The sequence below is a fragment of the Saccostrea cucullata genome, unplaced genomic scaffold (assembly GCF_032062105.1).
Source record: "Saccostrea cucullata isolate Sc308-1 unplaced genomic scaffold, CSIRO_AGI_Scuc_v1 ctg1522, whole genome shotgun sequence".
In the NCBI taxonomy this organism is placed as follows: Eukaryota; Metazoa; Mollusca; class Bivalvia; order Ostreida; family Ostreidae; genus Saccostrea; species Saccostrea cuccullata.
The window spans coordinates 102484-126814 of NW_026926149.1; the positions used below are offsets into that span (position 1 = coordinate 102484).

At 34.3% G+C, this 24331-nt stretch overlaps 1 pseudogene; it reads left to right on the forward strand.

The window, feature by feature from the left end:
- Positions 1 to 6879: 6879 nt before the first annotated feature.
- LOC134270949 (uncharacterized) lies at positions 6880 to 16910 on the forward strand (annotated as a pseudogene).
- Positions 16911 to 24331: the final 7421 nt, after the last annotated feature.

The window sequence follows — 24331 nt, forward strand, 5'->3', positions numbered from 1 at the left end:
GCTCTCTTAAACGTCGGTAATATGTGCATAAATACAGACTCTCTCCAGCAGTCGGCGTCAATTGTTAGTATCGGATCTACGACACGCAAACAATGGCTCAGGGAAATATCCCCAACTTTTCTTTGATGAACCAAGAAGACCTGCAACATTACTATGTAAACAGTGGCGTTGAGGTACTGGCCGTGTGGATAGTGAGGGACATCACCACTCGACGCGAGGTAGCGAGATGGCCCATTGCTACACTGGGCCTGGGCAGTGATTTAAGAAGGCAACAGAGGGGAAGACGGAGAAGACAGCGTAGAACATCCGCTTCGTTATGTTTTTTCGGGTAGTTGCATCACCTGCGTTCGTTATACAGACTCGACACCTTCTTTGCGCTTCTGTTTAGTAACATTATTTTTCTCCTCTGCTTTTATAACAGATTCAACTTGTCGAAAGCGGTTCCGACACACACCTGCATTATATTTACTTGCACCTTCAAGTTCAACACTTACTTGGGTCACATTTCGAATGGATTGAATTATTTCTGTGTTTAATTTGAGCTTATTTTCATAATATTTGTGAACATTTTCCTTTCCGTCGGCTGATTTTTCTAATGCAAGAAAAGAAAACCCGAAAACGATGCACACATCACCAAGTACACAAGTTTTCCTTGGTGTATCCGCCATTTTCGCCCCAGTTCTTAACACCTCGGACTTTTACATTGTAAGAAGATAACGTAGAAAACCTCCGAACTATAAGCCAAAACTTCTGAAGGAACGATTTTTTTGGCGAATGAAAAGGTCGTTCTGACGTGATCCCGCATGGGATGTTGTTAGATGTTTGAGAAGCGATAGCGGATTCGGAACATCTAATTTTAATTAGATTGGTCTTCACAATGTCTTTATCAGATATGTTTGTAATGTTCATGTTCCTTAACTAGTTGTCAGAAAAAGAATATTGTAGGTAATCATGATCTTTATCTAAATCTTTTGTGTTTGCAAATGGAAAGACCTGAGAGACTGGGAAAGAATTGCTGTTTGGATGATTGAGCCACACGTTTCAAAAAGCATTTTGATAACCAGGTGTACTGCGGAATTCTCTTGGCCTGGGATCAAAGTTAACATTTAGGTCTTGATTTGCCAAAGACCTTCCTTGGCTTTGATTGGACTACCCTTGAATCTTTTAGCTTGGTGAAAGGTTTGAAGATGTTGTGTGCAGGTTTCTTCAGTTATAATGTCACCACATTCACTAAACATTTGCAAGGCAAATAAAACAGTACAAACATGCTATCACACAGCTGACGGACCCATCCCCGCTGCACATTCACATTGGCATTGCACGACACACCCATCAACATCCACACATGCATCCAATTAATATGAAATACTCCTCTTCATCTCTGCTTTACACTCAGCTCTCGCATAAAATATCACACGCCAAGCGCACATATTTCAGAAACTTGCTTTCATAAATATATTTCACATGATCATCCACATTCCCCATTTTTAGCTCTACTGGTCAGAGACCAGAAGAGCTTATGCGATAGTAATGCGTCTGGCGTCCGTCCGTCTGTCTGTCTGTCTGTCCGTCTGTCTGTAAACAATTTTTTCAAAACGCTACTCCTCCTACAATTTTAGTCTAATTTCAATATAACTTGGCACACAAGTAGACTACTTTAAGATACATAAAATAGTGCATCAGTTTTTGATTTCGATGAACGATGTTGCCATGGTTACTAAAAATAGAATTTTCTGAGAAATTCCTTTAAAACGCTACTCCTTCTACAGTTTTGGTCTGATTTCAATATAACTTGGCACACAAGTAGACTACACTAAGATACATAAAATAGTGCATCGGTTTTTGCTTTCGATGAACGGTGATGCCATGGTTACTAAAAATAGAATTTTCTGAGAAATTCCTTTAAAACGCTACTCCTTCTACAGTTTCGGTCTGATTTCAATACAACTTGGCACACAAGTACACTACACTAAGATACATAGAATAGTGCATTGGTTTTTGATTTCGATGAACGATGTTGCCATGGTTACTAAAAATAGAATTTTCTGTGAAATTCCTTTAAAACACTACTCCTTCTACAGTTTTAGTCTCATTTCAATATCACTTGGCACACAAGTAGACTACACTAAGATACATAAAATAGTGCATCGGTTTTTGATTTCGATGAGCGGTGTTGCAATGGTTACTAAAAATAGAATTTTCTGAGAAATTCCTTTAAAACGCTACTTCTTCTACAGTTTTGGTCTGATTTCATTATCACTTGGCACACAAGTAAACTACACTAATTTACATAAAATAGTGCATCGGTTTTTGATTTCAGTGAACGGTGTTGCCATGGTTACTAAAAGAATTTTCTGTGGAATTCCTTTAAAACGCTACTCCTTCTACAGTTTTGGTCTGACTTCAATATAACTTATCACACAAGTAGACTCAATAAGATACATAATTCTGTGCATCGGTTTTTGATCAGTACAAACCAGTAGAGCTACAGTCTCGACAGAGACTTCTGGTTTTAGCTCTACTGGTCAGAGACCAGAAGAGCTTATGCGATAGCAAGGTGTCCGTCGTCCGTCCAGCTGTCTGTCCGTCTGTCTGTAAACAATTTTTAGCTCTACTGGTCAGAGACCAGAAGAGCTTATGCGATAGTAATGCGTCCGGCGTCCGTCCGTCTGTCTGTCTGTCTGTCTGTCTGTCCGTCTGTCTGTCCGTCTGTCTGTAAACAATTTTTCAAAACGCTACTCCTCCTACAATTTTAGTCTGATTTCAATATTACTTAGCACACAAGTAGATTACACTAAGATACATAGAATAGTGCATCGGTTTTTAATTTCAATGAACGATGTTGCCATGGTTACTAAAAATAGAATTTTCTGTGAAATTCCTTTAAAACGCTACTCCTTCTACAGTTTTGGTCTGATATCAGTATTACTTGGCACACAAGTAGACTACACTAAGATACATAGAATAGAGCATCGGTTTTTGATTTCGATGAACGGTGTTGCCATGGTTACTATAAATAGAATTTTCTGTGAAATTCCTTTAAAACGCTACTCCTCCTACAGTTTTGGTCTGATTTCAATATAACTTGGCACACAAGTAGACTACACTAAGATACATAGAACAGTGCATCAGTTTTTGATTTCGATGAACGGTGTTGCCATGGTTACTATAAATAGAATTTTCTGTGGAATTCCTTTAAAACGCTACTCCTCCTACAGTTTTGGTCTGATTTCAAAATAACTTGGCACACAAGTAGACTACACTAAGATACATAGAATAGTGCATCGGTTTTTAATGTCGATGAACGGTGTTGCCATGGTTACTATAAATAGAATTTTCTGTGAAATTCCTTAAAAACGCTACTCCTTCTACAGTTTGGGTCTGATTTCAATATAACTTGGCACACAAGTAAACTACACTAAGATACATAGAATAGTGCATCAGTTTTTAATTTCAATGAACGATGTTGCCATGGTTACTAAAAATAGAATTTTCTATGAAATTCTTTAAAAACGCTACTCCTTCTACAGTTTTGGTCTGATTTCAATATAACTTGGCACACTGGTAGACTACACTAAGATACATAGAATAGTGCATCGGTTTTTAATTTCGATGAACGGTGTTGCCATGGTTACTAAAAATAGAACTTTCTGTGAAATTCCTTTAAAACGCTACTCCTTCTACAGTTTGGGTCTGATTTCAATATTACTTGGCACACAAGTAGACTACACTAAGATACATAGAATAGTGCATCGGTTTTTGATTTCAATGAACGGTGTTGCCATGGTTACTAAAAATAGAATTTTCTGTGAAATTCCTTAAAAACGCTACTCCTTCTACAGTTTTGGTCTGATTTCAATATAACTTGGCACACTGGTAGACTACATTCAGATACATAGAATATTGCATCGGTTTTTAATTTCGATGAACGGTGTTGCCATGGTTACTATAAATAGAATTTTCTGTGAAATTCCTTTAAAACGCTACTCCTCCTACAGTTTTGGTCTGATTTCAATATAACTTGGCACACAAGTAAACTACACGTAGATACATAGAATAGTGCATCAGTTTTTAATTTCGATGAACGATGTTGCCATGGTTACTAAAAATAGAATTTTCTGTGAAATTCTTTAAAAACGCTACTCCTTCTACAGTTTTGGTCTGATTTCAATATAACTTTGCACACAAGTAGACTACACTAAGATACATAGAATATTGCATCGGTTTCTGATTTCGATGAATGGTGTTACCATGGTTACTAAAAATAGAATTTTCTGTGAAATTCCTTAAAAACGCTACTCCTTCTACAGTTCTAGTTTGATTTCAAAATAAGTTGGCACACAAGTAGACTACACAAAGATACATAAAATAGTGCAATGGTTTTTGATAAGTACAAACCAGTAGAGCTACAGTCTCGACAGAGACTTCTGGTTCAAAACGCTACTCCTCCTACAGTTTTGGTCTGATTTTAATATTACTTGGCACACAAGTAGACTACACTAAGATACATAAAATAGTGCATCGGATTTTGATTCTGATGAACGGTGTTGCCATAGTTACTGAAAATAGTATTTTCTGTGAAATTCCTTTAAAATGCTACTGCTTCTACAGTTTTGATCTGATTCCAATATTACTTGGCACACAAGTAGACTACACTAAGATACATAAAACAGTTCATCGGATTTTGATTTCGATGATCAGTGTTGCCATGGTTACAAAAAATAGAATTTTCTTTGAAATTCCTTTAAAACGTTACTCCTTCAACAGTTTTGGTCTGATTTCAATATTACTTGGCACACAAGTAGACTACACTAAAATACATAAAAAATTGCATCGGATTTTGATTTTGATGAACGGTGTTGCCATGGTTACAAAAAATAGAATTTTCTGTGAAATTCCTTAAAAACGCTACTCCTTCTACAGTTTTGGTCTGATTTCAATATTACTTGGCACACAAGTTAGACTACACTAAAATACATAAAAAATTGTATCGGTTTTTGATTTCGATGAACGGTGTTTCCATGGTTACAAAAATAAGAATTTTATGTAAAATTCCTTTAAAACGCTACTCCTTCTACAGTTTTGGTCTGATTTCAATATTACTTGGCACACAAGTAGACTGCACTAAGTTTTTGATTTCAATGAACATTGTTGCCATGGTTTCTTAAAACAGAATTTTCTGTGAAGCTACTCCTCCTTCAGTTTTGGTCTGATGGCAATGGCTTCTTTTCTCATCCTTTGTTACATGTATAAGTGCAAACCAGTAGAGCTACAGTCTCGACAGAGACTTCTGGTCCTAAATATGCAGCAAAAGCCTCTTGCTTAAGTATTGCCCCTTGTCTTTATATTGGTCATAATTTGGCACTATCATTTCGTACTCTCTCTCTCTCTCTCAATATTTTCTCTGTTATCATTATTGTTTTTATCATATGCCTCTAGTCTGAAAATGTAAATCAAAATGTACATGTAAATACATGACATTGTTTTCATTTTTTTAATGTAATGTAGTGCTTTAGGTCTGGACTGGTACAAACACTCGATTTAGCTATGTAGCTTGAATTGCCTGTTGTAGCCTTATTAGCTACTTGAAGTACTTGTAGCTTCATTTAGCTAGTTTGATGCAACTTATCACAATTTTGTTTTTTAAATAATGTTGAAATGAACAAAAAATTGAAAAGATGTATTTCTATTGTTTGAGAAACTGAAACTGTACACAATTATGTGCTAGAAAAATGCTAAATTAAGAAAAAAGTATGATTTCATGGCTAGAAAAATACTTCAGGTAAGTGAGCAAACTAAGCTATGTGTAGAATACAAGTTCCATATCGAAATCTAATGATCTGTCTGATCAGCTGATAGGGACGTTTCACATATGATAATATGGGTACGAGATTTTGTGTGGAGTTCTAATTTCCATCTTGCTATCTAGTTCAATGAGTTGAGGCCGTTTAGTATGGGCCCAATCGAGCAGTGCAGGACATTGACGTAATGGCATTGGGTCTAAGGTTTTCATTTTAAATCTGCCATAAACATTGGGGTTTTTGATATAGCGAGCAACAGCCTCAGGAACCAGGATATCAAAATAAGCCTCCTTTTCTGTAATGTTTTTCAATGAATTGGGATACATCATTTCTGTTAAAGCCACTTCCCATTCTCCGTCGGTTAAATCCACTGTTTGTGGTAATAAGGTTTTAAATTGAGCGGTCGTATTGCTAGAAAAAGAGGACATAGACCCATCACTGGGTAAAGTCATGTAAAACCCACTGCTCTCGGCCATGTTCAATCTAAGACTGAGACCCTAGACCTTAAGACCTTTGTATTTATAACAACACTTTTTCTTTTTTTAAATTCAAAAAATTTATTCAAAAATATACACTTCTATTTCTTCTTCTTCTTCTTCGTCTTCTGATCATCGGTCCTCAATCACTCGAGTCAACAAATGTCCTTTCTTTTCCACCGAGTCTTATGGATTTGTTATACGTGCCACAGGCATCTTCTAAAAGGTGAAATGCCTGCTGATGCTAAAAACCTGAAATTAAAATCTATTCCAGAAGAGCTCAGTACAATGAATACCTTAGTAAAACAATCAATTTCACTCAAAATACCATTCATGAAGCTTATTACCCTGTCAAAAGGAAATCAAAGAGGTATAATTGGACCGATATTGAAAAAAAAAACAACAAATGATCTGCCTAGATATGAACACAAGAGTCAACTCATCAAATGCAAACTAAAATGAAAACTCTCATGTAAAGGTCACATCCACTATAAATTTGTAAAATCAAAGGTTTGAAATACCTGCAGGAAAATAATCCTTTTTATGGAAACAAAACAATAAATCATTCATGGCAAGATAGTGTTCCTGACCACGCAAGTGACATGACAGAACAAACTGAATTTTACACAGAAGAAAATAAACTTAATGATTGTGACCACTTCTCGGGAGAAGAAGAGGAAATATTAAGAATACGAGGTAAGTACAGACCGGTATTTAGGTCTGCGTATCACGATACGTATCACGCAACAAACAATCGCGATATACCGGTATACCGATAAAATCGCACATCCCTACAAAGTATGCCATCAGAAACATGTCTTCAACCAGTGGACATAGGTCAGGAAATTCTTGACCAACACTTTGATGAATTTTCTGCATAGGTGAAGGAAATACTCCTGTCAGCAAGCTACAGGAAGAAGGCAACGCAGCCGTGTCTTTCCCTGTGCAGTTTCCCAGTGGACAGTTTGGTACCTATGATCATGGAATAGAAAATTCACCTTACACGTTCACATTACTTTGTAATGCTGATGATAGGTTCTCCAGTGACCCTTCATACATATTTTTATGCATATATTTACAATATTTATTCACATTACTTTGTAATGCTGATGATAGGTTCTCCAGTGACCCTTCATACATATTTTTATGCATATATTTACAATATTTATCCGAACGTGAACAGATTATATCTAAAGCTTCTACCGCATTAAGAAAAGGTACTGGAAAAATGCAGGAAATAAAATTACTGCCAAGATGATAACGGATAGAAGTCAACTGAAAAAAATTTTGATCACTGATCAGGGCTATCAATTCATGACACCAATCCAAGGAACACCTCCGTATTGGCAATCAACACTGCGAGACCTTATGGCTATGATAAGACAACTTAGTATACCCACATGGTTTGCTACTTTTTCAGCCGCAGATAAGAGATGGACCGAAATGTTACAAGTACTTTTGGAACTACAGAAATACACACAGTCACTTGAAGATATGAATTCGATACCAAAATCTAAGCTATTAAAAAACAATTCAGTTATGGCTGCTGCCATGTTTGATTACAGATTTTAAACAACTTTCCGTAACCAAATTATAATTCAGAAACTGAAAGGTGCCAGAAGTTGCAGAAAGAAAGGAACAACATGCCGTCAACTTCCATGGGCTATTTTCACAAAGAACATTTGTGTCACGCACTCAAAGCATCACAGATCCATCCTAACACAGACACCACAACAACTCCAATCCTCTGCAAAAGATACATTGACAAGACTTTTGGACGTTACCAACAATGTTCAACTTCAAAACATCAAAACAACTGATTTTTTGGTGCTGCACATATGCCTCAGAAGGACTTTGAAAGTACATCAAACATTTTAACAAAGAGAACCAACATGTTTTAAAGTGGGAACCAAATCATTTGTGGATAAATCAATATAATCCTGACCTCCTCCGTTGCTCGAATGCTAACATGGATATTCAGTACATCACTGATCCTTATTCATGTGTTATGTATATCATGCAACCAGTAATTTTTGTTTTGTTTTCCTGATTATCTCCCCTTATTTAAGGGTCCCAACCCTTATTTTAGTAGAAATGGTAGCCCTTGGGCCAAGGATACCCTGTGACAAATTTGGTACTGATTGGCCAAGGGGTTCTTGAGTTATGGCCCATATTCTAAAAAGTTTACGCACACCGCACAAATGGCCATAGCATTAGCTCTTCGAGCCTTTGGCTCAGAAGAGCTAAAAAAGACATAAAGGATCAGAAAATTGTCCTCTTCAAGTCAACATTGGAACTCATCCTCAAGACTAGACTTGACCTTAATTGTGCAAAGGAAGAAATTACACAAATAATATTCATATTCTGTCTTTCCTTACCAAAGCCTGCATTTCCAAAGGAAATACACTGTACAACATTAGGTATATATTTTGTGCAATATTCAGAAAAACACTTCAGTAACTACATAGTCAATTAATCAACAACTATTACAGAATACTTGAATGAACGTACTCTTCTGTAACTTCATAGTATATGAACTTGTCGTTAAATTGGAAGTTTTTTTTTTCACTACAACTGTTTTGTCGTATATGGTATTTTTTTTACTAGTATTTTGTTAAATAGTATTTTTTTTTTCAGAGTTATTGTATGTCCGTATGTAGCTGCAGATCTGTAGCTCTCCGAAAAAATATATTTGATAGACCGGAGAGCTACAGTGCCACCCATAGAAAAAACTATATGACTGCCGTCATGAGAAAAGGGCCCTTATCTTTTGACGTCACAATGCTCAGAAAACGACGTCAAAGTCGCGGTATTGTAAACACGGAAGTTGGTTTTGTTGACTGCATTTTGTAAACAAGAAATAAAATTGAATTTCAAAGTGTAACAAAAATTTGAAGCTTGATGTGGACATTTTTTAAAAGTTATATGATATTATTACAATTTAGTACGTAAATTTATTCATAATTTTGTATAAATATTTAACTTGATATTGATATACGGGACAATGGACATGCACATTGCTAGCTCTGGAACATGTCTAAGCATGACTAAATTAAAGATGCTGCATATTTGTTTTCTGAGCAATTTACAAATGCTTAAATTTGAATTCATGTTAAGAAGTCTTAATATTACAAGGTATATTCCATATACTTGTATATTGTTTTCAGAGAGAGAGAGAAGAGCGAGCGAGAGGTCTATGCACATATAGTAATTACCGTTCTTATAAACGCTACTTTTTCCCTGAAAATATATTCCACATTATTTCAAATGTACAGAGTGTATTTAGCAATTTTAATTTTAATCCATATAGTTATTAGGCCCCGATAGCCAGCCTTCGATGACCATTTTAAAATGTGTTTAAGGATTACGTTTACTCAACGTTATAGATAGCACAAACTGGTCGCCGTAGAACACGATGTTGTAAAATCTGTAATCTCATGATTTATTTTATATAGAAAATATTAAGAAAATAGAGTGTTCATTTTAAATAAAACATAATCATAATAATGGTTAAGAATTTAATGAGTTTTTTAACAATCTGCTATAATGCAGTTTGGTATTTGCGACATGCCGTAAATTTCGCGGCGAGTGTAAACAGTCGTCTGTCGGAAAGAATGACGCGGTGGAAACGACAGGGATTTTCAAAGCAAAATAACAAATACACAAAAAACTCGGATGTCTTAAAATCCCGATGGAAGTGCGTCCGGGACGACCACAATTATTCGCACTCACAGGCCAATCGTTACGAGGAAACAAGTTCCGAGCAAATTCCACAGGAACATGTACCCCACACGTTCAACGATCGTGAAGTTCCCGACACAGCTGGATGCAATGTGTTTGTTCATTCAGATTCTGGGTAAGTTACTTGAATATGACCATGCCTGTGATCTAATATATCTGAGTTCAAAATGATTATTTAATATTACCTGCAATTACATTTTGGGTGAATATACACACTGCACTATGCATGCATGACGTACAGAAACAGATACGAGCAATACATTCCCAATTTTAATTTCACACACTTATGAAAAGTAACACCAAAAAAAAATTGTTGAAATCAAACAATCTTACATTTTTCCCCCAGAGAAATGATTCAGAGAGAAAGAGTTCATGAGTTTCTGACAATTAATTAATGTTGCTGTGATGCATTATATCACAGGGACTTGCTCCTGGCGTGTAAAAAATATTTATTAAAAAAACCCCCCGATTTTAATAGATATTTTTTACATGCCAGGAGCAAGTCCCTGTGATTATATCATAAGGCTTGTATCTAATACATGTACTGATGTAGATTACAGTACATGTAAGTCCGACTACAAATAGGCTTTAGTACCGGCCTAATATGTAAACTCTGAACCTGCAGCTGAAAACAATGCATTCAAACAAATACACATATGTATAATTTTTTAAAATTAAATTCCAATTTTTTAAAATTGATTTGAATTGGTTATGAGTTTTAAATTCTGTGCAAATTCTTAATGATATTTATTATAGGCCTAGTATTGAACTAGTGAAATGAAATCTTGTAGATATTGAATTTTGTAATTCATTAAGCCTAATATAAACAGATTAAAAATAATTTTAGTTGCAATATGCACAGTATACTCTAATCTTATTTACATGCTTTACTTTCATTTAATAATTTTTAAATGAAAATGTACACTAAAATTGCACAGCCATCAAAATGATAGACATAACTCTGTGTCTTACAAAAACAGATTTTTTTTTACAAATAATATATTTAAGTTATGTTAATTTTTATGTTAGATATGATTCATCATGGAGAGAAGGAAGGAGGGTGGTGGAGCTTGGGGTTCTGGCCGACGGACTGTCTGGATGTAAACAGTGTGGATTGCCACTTCAGTTGTCTCACACCCAAGGAATACGTGATTGTGGCTTAGGAAGCTTTCTTCAGGTTCGCTGTAGAAATTTATGGTGTGGACATGTTAATGTGATTCCAACTGGAAAACGCCATGGTCGCATATGGGATGCAAATACTAAATTAGCTACAGGTATGAAAATTGCATGCAATTTAAAAGTATGTTTCCAAATTGAATAAATTGATTTTCATTAACATGTAACAATTTTTTTTTTATAATTCAATAGGAATGATCCATACTGGCATTGGCCCAGCTCAAGTAAATGACCTGTTAACATCTTTAAACATCCCTGCTTTGAGTACAAAGACCATCCAGAATAGACAAACAGAGACAGGGCTGGCCATTGAAAAAGTTGCCGAAGACACCATCCATCAGGTCTTACAAGATGAAATTCAAGCAACAATTGAGTGAGTACATTGTATAATGTATTACATGTATACACCTCTAAAAAGTGATGGTATATCAATACGTGACACAATATCACTTAGTATTTCCTCACAAAACTAATTTTTGCATTTTATCATAATCAGTATTTCAAAATAATTTGTATTAATAATAGGAGTAATAATAATAGGAGTTATAAAAATAGGAGTAATATAGTAATATCAATAAAATAATTAAAATAAAACAAAAACAAAAAAAGACATTCATTTATTTTTCAGAACTGAAGGAACTGAAGAATTAACAGTGAGTGTTGATGCTGGATGGCAGAAGAGGGGTAGTGGTCACTCATTCGATAGCTTATCGGGTAAGTAACACTAGCTGTCAGAATGTAATTTCTGCAATTCACATGATATGAAAGGTCAAAGTAATAATTTTACCTATACTCTTTTTCATTTTAATTGAAGGACACTGCTCAATGATTGGTGAGCACACTGGCAAAATAATTGGCTATGAAGTTCGTAGCAAGACTTGCAGGGTCTGTGAAAGTGCCCAACGAAGTGGGAAAGAACCCAAGGAGCATGACTGCAGACAGAATTGGCAAGGTATCAGATAATTCAATTGAAATGAGTTGTTTAAATTTGAAGTAAAGAATAGCTTTTAATTGTCATCTTTTGATTTGTATGTATGTCTACATATTGCTGCTATCAGTTTCTTCTTGTATGTATTTCTCTTTACTTATATGTCCTGATGGGCCCCAAAATGGTATTAATAAATCTTATCTTTATATCTATGTATGTGGGTTTTTTTTTTATAACAGACTGAATGAACACTTACTGAACTGCTAAAATAGCAATTTTTGAAACTGAGAAATGCACAGGTACATATTTCAATTTGATTTTCAAATGTCTAAAATTGGTCTTATATAAAAAGTTTTTAATTTTGTTAAATTTTAAAAATCAGTTTTTAAATTTGTTTTTGATTGTTTAGGAAGTTCTAAATCTATGGAACCAAGCATGGTCATTAGTATGGTGGAGAAAAAACTGGACAAAGGAGTGAAGGTGTCCACTGTTATAGCTGATGATGACACCACCACCATTTCTCGCCTGAAAAAGAGTGTGAATCCAGATATTAAGAAAAAGTGTGACAAGAACCACATTAGGAAAAATTTTTCCTCAAGTCTATATGCTTTGCAGAAAAAGCACAAGTCACTGTCTTCAAAGGTTATCCGCTACCTTCAAAAATGCTTTAATTAACCAGGGAAACCCAAGAGGAATAGAAAAATCACTTGATGCCCTCTGTAACCACCCCTTTGGAAACCATGAGTCATGCAGCGATTCCTGGTGTCAGCATGTCAACAATCCAAAGCAAAGGTAGAATTATTATAAATATGACTAATTTGTCAGACATGCTGTATGTGTACTAAAAAAAGCAGGCTTCATATTTAAGAAGGTTTGGCGCAGACAATGATGCACTAATTCATGAATATATATACTGCTAAGAAATCATTGAAATATACAAAACACTGCACGGACATAAGTAGTGCGAATTCATGAATATAACTCCATACCCAGTGACTGCACTATATACTTTGAATACATCAAATTAGGTACATGCACAATAACTAGTACGTAATTCACAATCAATTTGAACTAGTTAATATATTTATAAACATTTATCTTATTTTGTTCAAGCTTTATTTTTTACACTTCTTAATCCTGATTTAATTGATTCAATTTATGTTCAAAATAAATTGAAGGTACATTTCCTTGCCTTATGGAAAGCCATTAAAAGACTCGGCCCTTCAAGATTCTCTACATTCGTTATGCAACCAATGGAAGCAGAACAGCTGTAAGATTTCCAGTCTGGGAAGCACCCAACCAAATGAGTCCTTCAATAGGACTGTGTCACTGAAAGCTCTGAAAAACCGCTACTTTAGCGGCTCAGCTAGCTTAAACTTCAGAGTAGCAGCATCTGTGGCAGAAAAAAACTCCGGAGCATCTTATCTTGTTGCTGTGAGTATATTATATATACTGGTTGTTTGTAAATTCATATTTAAAAAATGTTTAAAAAAAATGATAATAATCATAAATTTTTCAAATCATAATATAATAAATGTGTACAAGCAATTTTTGTAATTAACATTTCCTCTTATAAATGTTTAATGTTGTTTCTGTTGAAATAGGTAAACAAAAAGATAGGGTTATCTCCAGGAAGGTTTACGAGAAAGTTGTGCTACCTCAGGGAATCCCAGACCAGGAAGAGAAAGGCGATCGCCAAAACTAAGGAGGCTAAGAGAAGAAGACGTGAGCTGAAGGCCAGGAGGTAATGTAAAATAACCTAGTCACATGAATGATTGTGGTAATCAGTTTGGTTTATTGCAATACATGAATTTATATTAGACTAAGCATTTATTCTCAATTCTTCAAGATCCTTGAGTACAACTAGAAAAGAAATTCATGAAGGATCCACATATGAATCTGGAATAGGGTTAGGTCCTCAGCAAGATAACATCATTACAGAAATTCCAGTCCCATGCCCAAGGCCACAGATGGAAACAGTTGATGTTGAAAATCATACACTTATCTTATTTGATTTAGAAACTACAGGATTAGGTAATGATCTAATAGTTTTTATCTGATATTTAGGCATGCCATATATGGTGAAATTTATTCTGTATAATTAAATAGCAGTAAATATACTCCACTAAAGTACTATTAATGTCTGTTGGCCAGGAGAGAATATATTTACTTGTTCAAACATAAACTGGTACGCTAAACATTAATATTTTCTTTTAGCTCGCACTTCTCATATTGTTCAGTTGGCAGCGGTACAGAAAGAGGATAGATTTTCTTCATACGTTATCCCTAAGAGGCCCATAACGCCAACAGCTTCCTAAATAACAGGACTCACTGTTAGGAATGGGAAACTCTACCATAACAACAAAGAAGTGGGAGGCATTTCTCTGGTGGCTGCAATGGATTCTTTCTTGAAATTTCTTGAAAAGTACAACAACATCATTTTAGTAGGTCACAACGTTAAGGTTTTTGATTGTCCAGTGCTTTTTCGAGCTCTTGAATCATGTTCAATGTTACCAAGATTTTCAAGAAAAGTGAAGGGGTTTATTGATAAAAAGCTTTTGTTTCGAATATCTCATCCAAACCTGAGCTCTTATAGCCAGCAAAATCTTGTAGAAAGTCTACTTGCATGTTCATATGAAGCACATGATGCCCTTGAAGATATTTTAGTGTTGCAAAAGTTGCTAGAATTAGTGAATTTATCAGATGAAAAGCATAAAGGTGCTACATTTTCACTTGATTATGCAATGAACAGGTTGGGCACAGTTCCTTTTTCGGGGAAGTATTACCATAAATGGGAACTATTACTCTTTTCAGTAATAAAAACATTACTCAATTCGGTAATTTTTGTCACAATTTTTAAATAATGGCTGTAATCCATTTATTAAATAAAAAGTGCATAAAAGATACGATGTGACGTGTTTAATCTTTGTCAAACAAACCTCGCTGACCGAAAAATTTGATCCTTCAGTGCTGCAGACAAGAGTAAGATGAGATTTAATCATTTTCCCTGTTGATGAATGGTACTAAAAGTATGGAATCTAATAAGGACATTCATTCTGAAACCATTTTAAAAGAATGTCTTTTGAAATTTAATATTTCAAATAATTATTTTCATCTGTAAAAGAAGCAATGGTATTTAAAATTGTTATTACGATTTCATTTAAAGAAATATAATAAAATTAATTTAGAACGAATAATCTCATGAACAACTTAACAAGTGCTGAACGTATCCATTATCACAATTTTAACACAGGTAAGCTTCCATAAGAAATCTATATCATAGAAATATTTCATCACTCTTTTTCAGCTTTTAGCAGCAATAAATATTGCAGTTTTGAGCACACATACACTTAATAGACAATAAATATTTAGAGGATGTCAAAATATTCTTGCACTTTATCTTATATTCAAAGCAAACATAAGAATAGAAGATAAACGAGTGAAAATTCCCGATTTCAGTAATTAAGGTCTTCCGTTTCAACGGAAGACCTTCTTATTATTCTGTTGTTTCTTTTCAACTTTTCTTATTATTATTCTTACCGATTTTGTGCAGGCGATTTCTCGTAAATGCGTCGACGGATTTTCATGAAACTTTCAGCATTGATGACAAATTATATGAACTTAAGGCGTTTTCTTTTAATTTGATGACGTCACTTCCGGTTCAGATTTTTCTGCGATTTAGTGAGTTTTAGATGGCCATTTTGTCCGGCAGTTTTCTCAATAATGGCTCAAGATAGAAACATGAAACTTTCAGGTATGATAGATCAAAGTCTATAGATATGCATAAAGTATTTCATTTTTATCAGAAGTGCCGCACATCGGCGCTCGCTATGGCCCGAAAATACTCGTATCGCGAATTTCACAATTTTTAACACCTTTTGTGCAATATCTTTTTACCTGGAAATATTTTGTTATAACATATAGAACAAAAGCAGTGTAAAATTTCAAGATCTTTCAAATGATATGTCGAAAAAAGGGCTGGCCCCTAAAATAAAGGGCCGAGAGGGGTCGAAATTGTTTCCTTTATATCTCAAAACGTATTGAGAATTTGTAACACGTCAAAGAAGCAAAGTTGTTCAAAATGTCAAGCTTTATTTACTGGAATCGTCAAAATACGTCCGGCGGCGTCACTTCCGGCCAAACCGGAAGTAGTCGGAAAACGCGCATTTTTACCGTTCTTGACAAGTTTTTGGATTACATATGTCTCTGGGAGCATAAAAATTAATTTTTTGTCCGTCGTCATCACTTCCGGTTTAACCGGAAGTAGCCAAAAATAGCTTATTTTGAAGATTTTGATGTAAAATTGAAATTCTAAAGTCACTGGAGACGACTAAGCTCATTGCTTTCTTGTGTTGATGTCACTTCCGGCACTTCCGGTCAAAACTGGACGGAAGACCTACTCGTTGCTTTGCAACGAGCTTTGCTCTAGTGTTTTTTATTACTGAAATGAGTAATAGTTCCCTTTTATAGTAATACTTCCCCGAAAAAGGAACTGTGCCCAACCTGATGAATGTACTGTCTTACCAAAAGGAAGTTGACAAAAATTTTCCTTCCTTACAAATTCTTGTTCAGAAAAAGGTGTTGAGTGTGTGTATGGCTAAAAGAATAGCTGGAAGTGGGTTAGATTTTGATAGTTTGAGACTAGCTTACTCTAGAGATCAGAATGGTATCCATGCATTGTTTACTGAAGTCTGTAGCAACAGTTCTGTGAGCATGGTGAGGGTGACAAAGTCAAACAAAATTATTGAGGCTGTGAACTCTTTGTTTCTGTCATTAAATGAAAGTTAAATATATCATAATGTGCATTGTATTATTTAAATGAAAGCAATTCAATGGTATTAATTTATTTTCATCAGCTTTTTTTTAAAATACAAATTTAGCAAGTTTATAATCTTCCAGGTTTTTTTTTTATACCAAAAAAAAAGATTCTTGAAGGCGTATATTTAATATATGTTTTGAAGAAAATTAAGATATATGTTATTGTGTGCAACAATGTTAAAAAGTACAGCTTGTTCTCATTAGTATGTATTTTTGATGTATGCTATTAAATAACAGATTACCAAATGCATATTCATCTTACAATTATATTTTATACATCATGTATTTTTTACCGACATGTACATGTACAATGTAGTTCGTGATTGAGACTTGCCTAACGTTGTATGATAGCCTGGCAAAGAGGTAATAGATTGATTATGTAATTGTGCAAAGCGAATTATTTAAGTTTAATTAATTTTCCTGCCTCAAATTAAGGTATAGACTGTTATAACGATTAAATATTTGTTGTAAGATATTTTACACTTTTAAAATCCATAATCTTGTAAGATGTGATAAGGTTATTATTATTATAACGTTAAAATTTTTTATTCCATGCATTTTCTTATGTTATCAAAATTAGGTCACAAAAAAGAAGCTATTGAGATATATGCATGTAAAGATCAATTAAATCATATTTTTGTGTATATATATTTTTTTAAATATAACATTATAACAGATGTCGTACAATATATTATATCTCTGAAAAACATGTACAGTATAAATATTTCATTACATTTTCAATATTCATCAAAAAATGTGTATCAAAATGTAGTTGTACAAAATATTGCATTTATTGATCAAAGTATGACAGAGGAAATTCTGATTAAAATTTTTGGATTTAATGAAAACCAAAGCTTTTTTTTGTTATATTTACAAAACTATATTTTTCTGATATAGTGATGCATTTGAAAATCTTATTTGGTTAAAAAATTATAAATATTTTTTAAAATATTTTATTTAACTACAAAATATAGTGGATTGGCACTGTGAAAAAAAAATGAAAATTTTTCAAGTCAAAATTTCTGAAAAATTTGATCATTGACCCCATATTCATTTTTTACCAGTATAATAAAGAGAATTTAAGTCTTCAATAAGTATGATTTATTTATTGTTCCTATCAGTGGGATTTTTTTAATTTATTGATGAAAAACTGGTTGAATTTTGAAAATGACAGAGGAAATTCGGACTTCAATAATTTTTAATTTGTTGGCCCAAATCTGAAAATTATTTGGTAATTAGCAACCCTTACTATTATATAATACATTTTATATACTAAAAGATTTCTTATACTTTTCATATTTTGCTTGAAAAGGAAAAAATGGCCATAGTGTTGATTTTGGGGAAATTTTCCGGGAAATCTTGGGTGGCCAATAGCAAAAAAAGTAGGTCATTGACCTAGATATTTCAAAGTGAAAAATGACACTACTGATTGAGGTCTATAACATACTTTTTATGGTTTGTCGTTCCTATCAGTGGAATTTTTTTATTTCTGAGTAAAGGTATACCTTAAAAAAAAGGGGGGGGGGTTAAGAAGACGAGCCAAAAAAATCTCCGAATTAAAAGGCCGGTAAAAGTTAAGCTAAGAAACATAATTCCTCTTTGATTGAATAAAGATACCGGTAACATGGAAGATTCAAACCTTCTACATCAGCAATAAATAATGTTTTTACTAAATTAACAGTAATACGAATTTATGGATAATATGAGATATATGGCTACATCTCTTGAGAATACATGTACATTCACTGAAAGAGCAAAAAGTATATGACAAATTGTTCTGGGTGTGATTTCCAAAAGTTATGAAAATGTTTTAAAATCTGTAAAAACTTTAATGAGCGTGAAATATAATTATATATCTGACTATTGATTTCATGAGATATGAAATAATTAAGTCACATTTTGCGTTGAAATCTTCAACTCTGATACATGTTTCAAAATACCCCGCATATCTCGACATTAATTTCTTAAAGTTACGTTGAAATCGAAATAAGACTTTATATCGTAATCCTAACATGACCCTACGGAAAGTAATTAATAAACAAACAAAAGATTTTCTTCTTTTAAAGAAAATATTGGCCATTACAGTCGCACGCAAGAAGCAACGGGGGTATGGGGTGGGGGTTTACATTGAAAGTTCGCCCCCCCCCCTTCCAACCAGCACGAATAGACATACACACTTTTGTGTGTACATGAAGTGTATTTTGTTTGATTAAGAAAATTTGATACAGAAAGAAGTTTAAACCTAACCCCCCCCCCTCTTCCCTAGCGGCAAAATCGGGTTCGAGTTTCCACAATCACACACACTTTTCTTTGAGTTTTTTTTAGGGTAATTTTTTTTTCTGGCTGAACCCTCCCTCAAATTTTTCAAACGAGTTGTTAGGGGACAGGGGAAGGTACGAGTCATTTTTTTTTTGGATATGTTTGGTATGTTCTGAAGTAATAACTAGAGGAAAAATGGTTTGCCAAAATATTTTCAGCGAAAGAGAGTCAAATTAGAGCGTTATATTATTACTTAATTAACAGCATCGCCTCATATAAAAAGCATTAACGTATGTTGGGTGTAATAGTTCATTATTGGATAAGACAATCGCATTGAAATGTGAAAAGCTTATAAGGTATCAAGTTAATTAGCCATTGTCACGGAGGAAAATTAATAGATAACCGACCATTCCTGATCGTAAAAAAAATTGTTTCGATTGTCAAGGAAAATTTGGTGGCTGAAAGTGCCTGCAACTGAAAAATGATATAGCTCCCCCCCCCCCCCCCCCTACTGAAATTGTTTCCCGAGGACCTGCCGTTTTTGCGTAAAAATCACAATGGACCCTCAGATATTCAGACGCCAGATATCCGGATGCTTGTGTATCCGGACGATTTTTCATCGGAACGAAAGTTTTTAATGTTATTTTGTCTTATTTACCTCGTAATTCAGATATGTTCAAGTGAAACAGGGTACAGGTGCCACAAAATAAAAAAAAGAGGGTTAATGTGCAGAAATATTTGTAACCGATTTTAATTGAAATTCACTTTTAAAAAAAATAAGAAGTTAAAAGACGGTTGCAATTTGAGGTATAAATCAAAGAAAGTTTCAATTTAAGGTATACGATATATAAATAATTCATTTGTCCTTTATTCGCCAATTTACTATGTTTCTACCCCATAACTAAGACAGGCGACGAAAATGAATTGTATACACAATGGAAACCTAGAGCTTTAAACATTTTAAATAAAATATTCAAAAACGTAAAAATTTTAAAATCCGCTTGCATGGATGGATTGATTGATTGTATACTGTTTAACGTCCCTCTCCAGAATATTTCACTGATATGGAGACGTCACCATTGCCGGTGAAGGGCTGCAAATTTAGGCCTATGCTCGGCACTTACGGCCTTTGAGCAGGGAGGGATCTTTATCGTGCCACACCTGCTGTGACACGGGGCCTCAATTTATACGGTCTCATCCGAAGGACCGCCCCATTTAGTCGCCTTTTACGACAAGCAAGGGGTACTGAGGACCTATTCTTGCTTGCATGGAAGAAGGGAAGGTATATTTTTTTCATGAATATCTATAAAGCAAAAAACGTTTTTAAAAACAGGTTTACATATCTTAGCGCATCTGAATTTCTTTCTCAGTTGAATATTTCGGTGATACAGAAAATACATGATTTTTTTTTATCGTAACAGAATAAAATTACGTGCGTGTGTGATTGTGAGTGAACCCTGTCTCTGAAGATTTGTTTTATCATCGGGATCGATATGCTTTTTGCGACGGATGTCCCTTTTTGCGCGGGGTGTCCTTCTGCATGGGATTCTCACTCTCTATATATATATATACATGTATAATTCTTTTAATCTTAAAAGTGCTTTATATATTCTATAGATTGAATTCGAATATTTTATTTAAAAAAAATGGTTTGTAAGGATTTAAACAAATATTATTTCCCTACTGATTATGTTATAAACCGTTCCTAGATTCTGTCTAGACCCCCCCCCCCCTTTTTTTACGCATTTACTAGATATGCTCTGAAATTAGCCTGAAAATAGCAATAACATACGAAATCCCTTTTGAATAGTTACATACTAGTCGCTTGGAAGAAAAAAATTAAAAACGTTCTCATGATTTTAATTCTAAAAACGATTGAAGTTATTCAAATAACATGTGATTTAAGATTTTTTGAAAACTGAATTAGACGCAGACGACGTCATTGCGTTTTCATTGAGTAACGTCAAAGTTATTTTGGAGCGCCTCACTGAAATGCTCATAAAATACCGAAAAAGTGAGATATTTTCAAAATTTATGTATATTTGCATTCAGAAAGAGTCCGGCTATCAAAATTTACCAAAAAGTCAATTTGTGAAAATTTGACCTTAAGGGCCCTTTTCTCGTGACGGCAGTCATATTTATTGCGCACAAAAAAGTGCGCTCGGTTCTCGATTTATTTCTCCATGTTTTTAAATCTGTAATCTCAAAATATTACTAACCGTGTGTTCCTAACATATTCTTTCATTGTTTCCACAACCAAACATTCCTCATAATTGTTGTTAATGGTCCTCCTGACTCTGATATTGTAATCATCGACAATTTCGCTTATTTATACTGCCATTTTGATTTCAAAGATAATTCGGTCCAATATGCTTCGTTCAGATGTTAACTATTTTTTTATTTAATCGTTTGTACGATTTAATAAATCGTTAGTACAATTTAATTAATCGTTTGTACGATTTAATTTAGTAAATCGTACAAACGATTTATTAAATCGTACAAACGATTTAATAAAAAAAATTCTACATTGTTAAAATGGCACGAATACGCCGTAGTATAAAACCACTAAGGTGGTTGAAAAACAATAAGTAGCTTACTTTTTACTACCGTATAATTTTAGCTTCTGTTAAACAAGAGGCCCACGGGCCTTATAGGTCACCTGAGTATCATGTAACAACTTTCCAGCGATTGTATTTGGCTCGTGTTTTAATCCAAAAGCCATGAAATTCACAAATTTTGAAGGAGGCACCATTGCTTATCAAAGAGCAGATTTCAAAGCATTAATTTATTTTTAGTCAAAGTACCTCCCTGCTACCCCTGACCCTGAAATTATCTATTTTGAAAGAGGCCCCTTTCTTCATTATAAGGCCATTATTTTTCATGTTTAGGTTTAGTTATGAACATGAGAATAAAAAAGTACCAAAGGAGAAGGAAATAATTTTTTTTTTGATAAATCAATTATTAGCATTTGTTCATTCTTTTTTATGCTATTCTAGTAATAGGCTTCTTACCACTGGACACATAATGCTTACAATAGGAAAGTAGGACATTTAATTGCTTATTTCATCATTTGACAGTTTGGGCCAGTTATATAAATTTTGTGATGTTGGTCAAAATATATTTTTAAAAATCAATCCTTTAAAAGTCTTTCAATATATCTTCATTTTTTGAATATGTGTTAGGTGAATGTGTAGACATTGTTCTAAAATTTACTTGATGCCTAAAATTATAATTCCTATCATAAAGCAGACTGGGAGCATTGGGGAGTAGGTAATTTTTTCAATTACGGTAAGTGTAAAATAATTTTTCTGGCTGATACAGATGATACTACATGCCTGTATATATTTGTATATTCTTGCCTTTTAATAGTTGATTTTTTTTTATTTCTTCAGGTTATTGTTTATTTCTTCCTCTAATGGACTTCACTTCTCTCATAGTTTTATTCATTACATCTGATGCATAAGCAACCCTTTTCTGATGAATGACGCTTAGACTGTAAGATTTAACAGAGACCTAAACAATGTCGCTGGCAATATGCAAAAGCTACCACGGGCAGTTTAAAACCTCGGGAAGGAAAATAATTTAATCTCACCAGCATGTCATTGTGCAACAAAGTCGTCAGCATTTTATTTGTCCTTTGAACGGATGAAACGTTTTGAATGGCACTCGTATCGATGAATTTTACACTAAACCAATCTAGCTTTATTTACCCGCCGTTTCATCTTAAAACCGGAAGTGCGAGTTCGTAAATTTGAAATCTCGATCCCGACTCAAATTTGACATCGGAAAGAAAAAAAAATTATTTTTTCCTGAAAAATCAAAACCTTGAGCGGAGGGTTTGTAAAACTGAAAATAAAATAAATCCTGGTCTTAAATATATAATTAAATCATTAGTATATTAACCAGGAGCAGAGAAGAAGATTTTCAAAGAATTCGTGTATTTTCACTATATAATCAATAGAGCCCCGCCCTAACACCAGAACCCCTGACCCTGGGGCCCTAAAATTCACAATTTTGGTAGAGGCACTCTTGCTCATCATAACTATGTACTTAGTTGGTTTATTTAATACCCCGGAGCAGAGAAGAAGATTTTCAAAGAAATAATGCATTTTCACTACCTACTTATTTAGCCCCGCCCTAGAACTAGAACCCTTGACCCCAGGGCCATGAATTTCACAGTTTTGGTAGAGGACTCATTGCTGATTACAATCATGCAAACAGTTTGACTGCTTGATGTCCAGGAGTAAAGAAGAAGATTTTTAAAGATTGCATTAATTTAAGTGGTTTTGGCCCCACCCCTCAGGCCCCAGGGGGCAGGGATCATGAAATTCACAATTTTTGTTCCCCTTCACCCATAGATGCTTTGTGCCAAATTTGTTTGAAATTGGTTCAGTGGTTGCAGAGAAGAAGCTGAAAATGTTCAAATGTTAACGCACGACGCACAACGCACGACGACGGACGAAAACGGATAGCAATAGCAATTTCAACTAAAAACTTTGTGATCTAATGCACTGACATCTGTCGGCGATGTTCTATTCTTTGTATACTACGCAATGCACAAAATACAGCTCATGCTTAATATTCATTTCTAAACGTAATTGTGACTTTATGCACTTATGAAATGAAAAGTAACTACATGTAGAAAACTGACCAGTCAGCAAGGGCCCCGATGATGGGTAGAAATATAAGGGTGCAGCTCATTGAATGAGAGTTTTACTTAATTACATTTCTTTTTAAAAAAAATATATGAAGATTTTAAGTAACAACTGTATTTTTAGGTCACCTGAGTAAACTCAGTTGACCTATTGCTATCCGTTTTCGTCCGCCGTCGTGTGTCGTGTGTTAACATTTGAACATTTTCAGCTTCTTCTCTGCAACCACTGAACCAATTTCAACTAAATTTGGCACAAAGCATCTATGGGTAAAGGGGAACAAAAATTGTGAATTTCCTGATCCCTGCCCCCTGGGGCCTGAGGGGTGGGGCCAAAACCACTAAAATTAATGCAATCTTTAAAAATCTTCTTCTTTACTCCTGGACATCAAGCAGTCAAACTATTTGCATGATTGTAATCAGGATTGAGTCCTCTACCAAAATTGTGAAATTCATGGCCCTGGGGTCAGGGGTTCTAGTA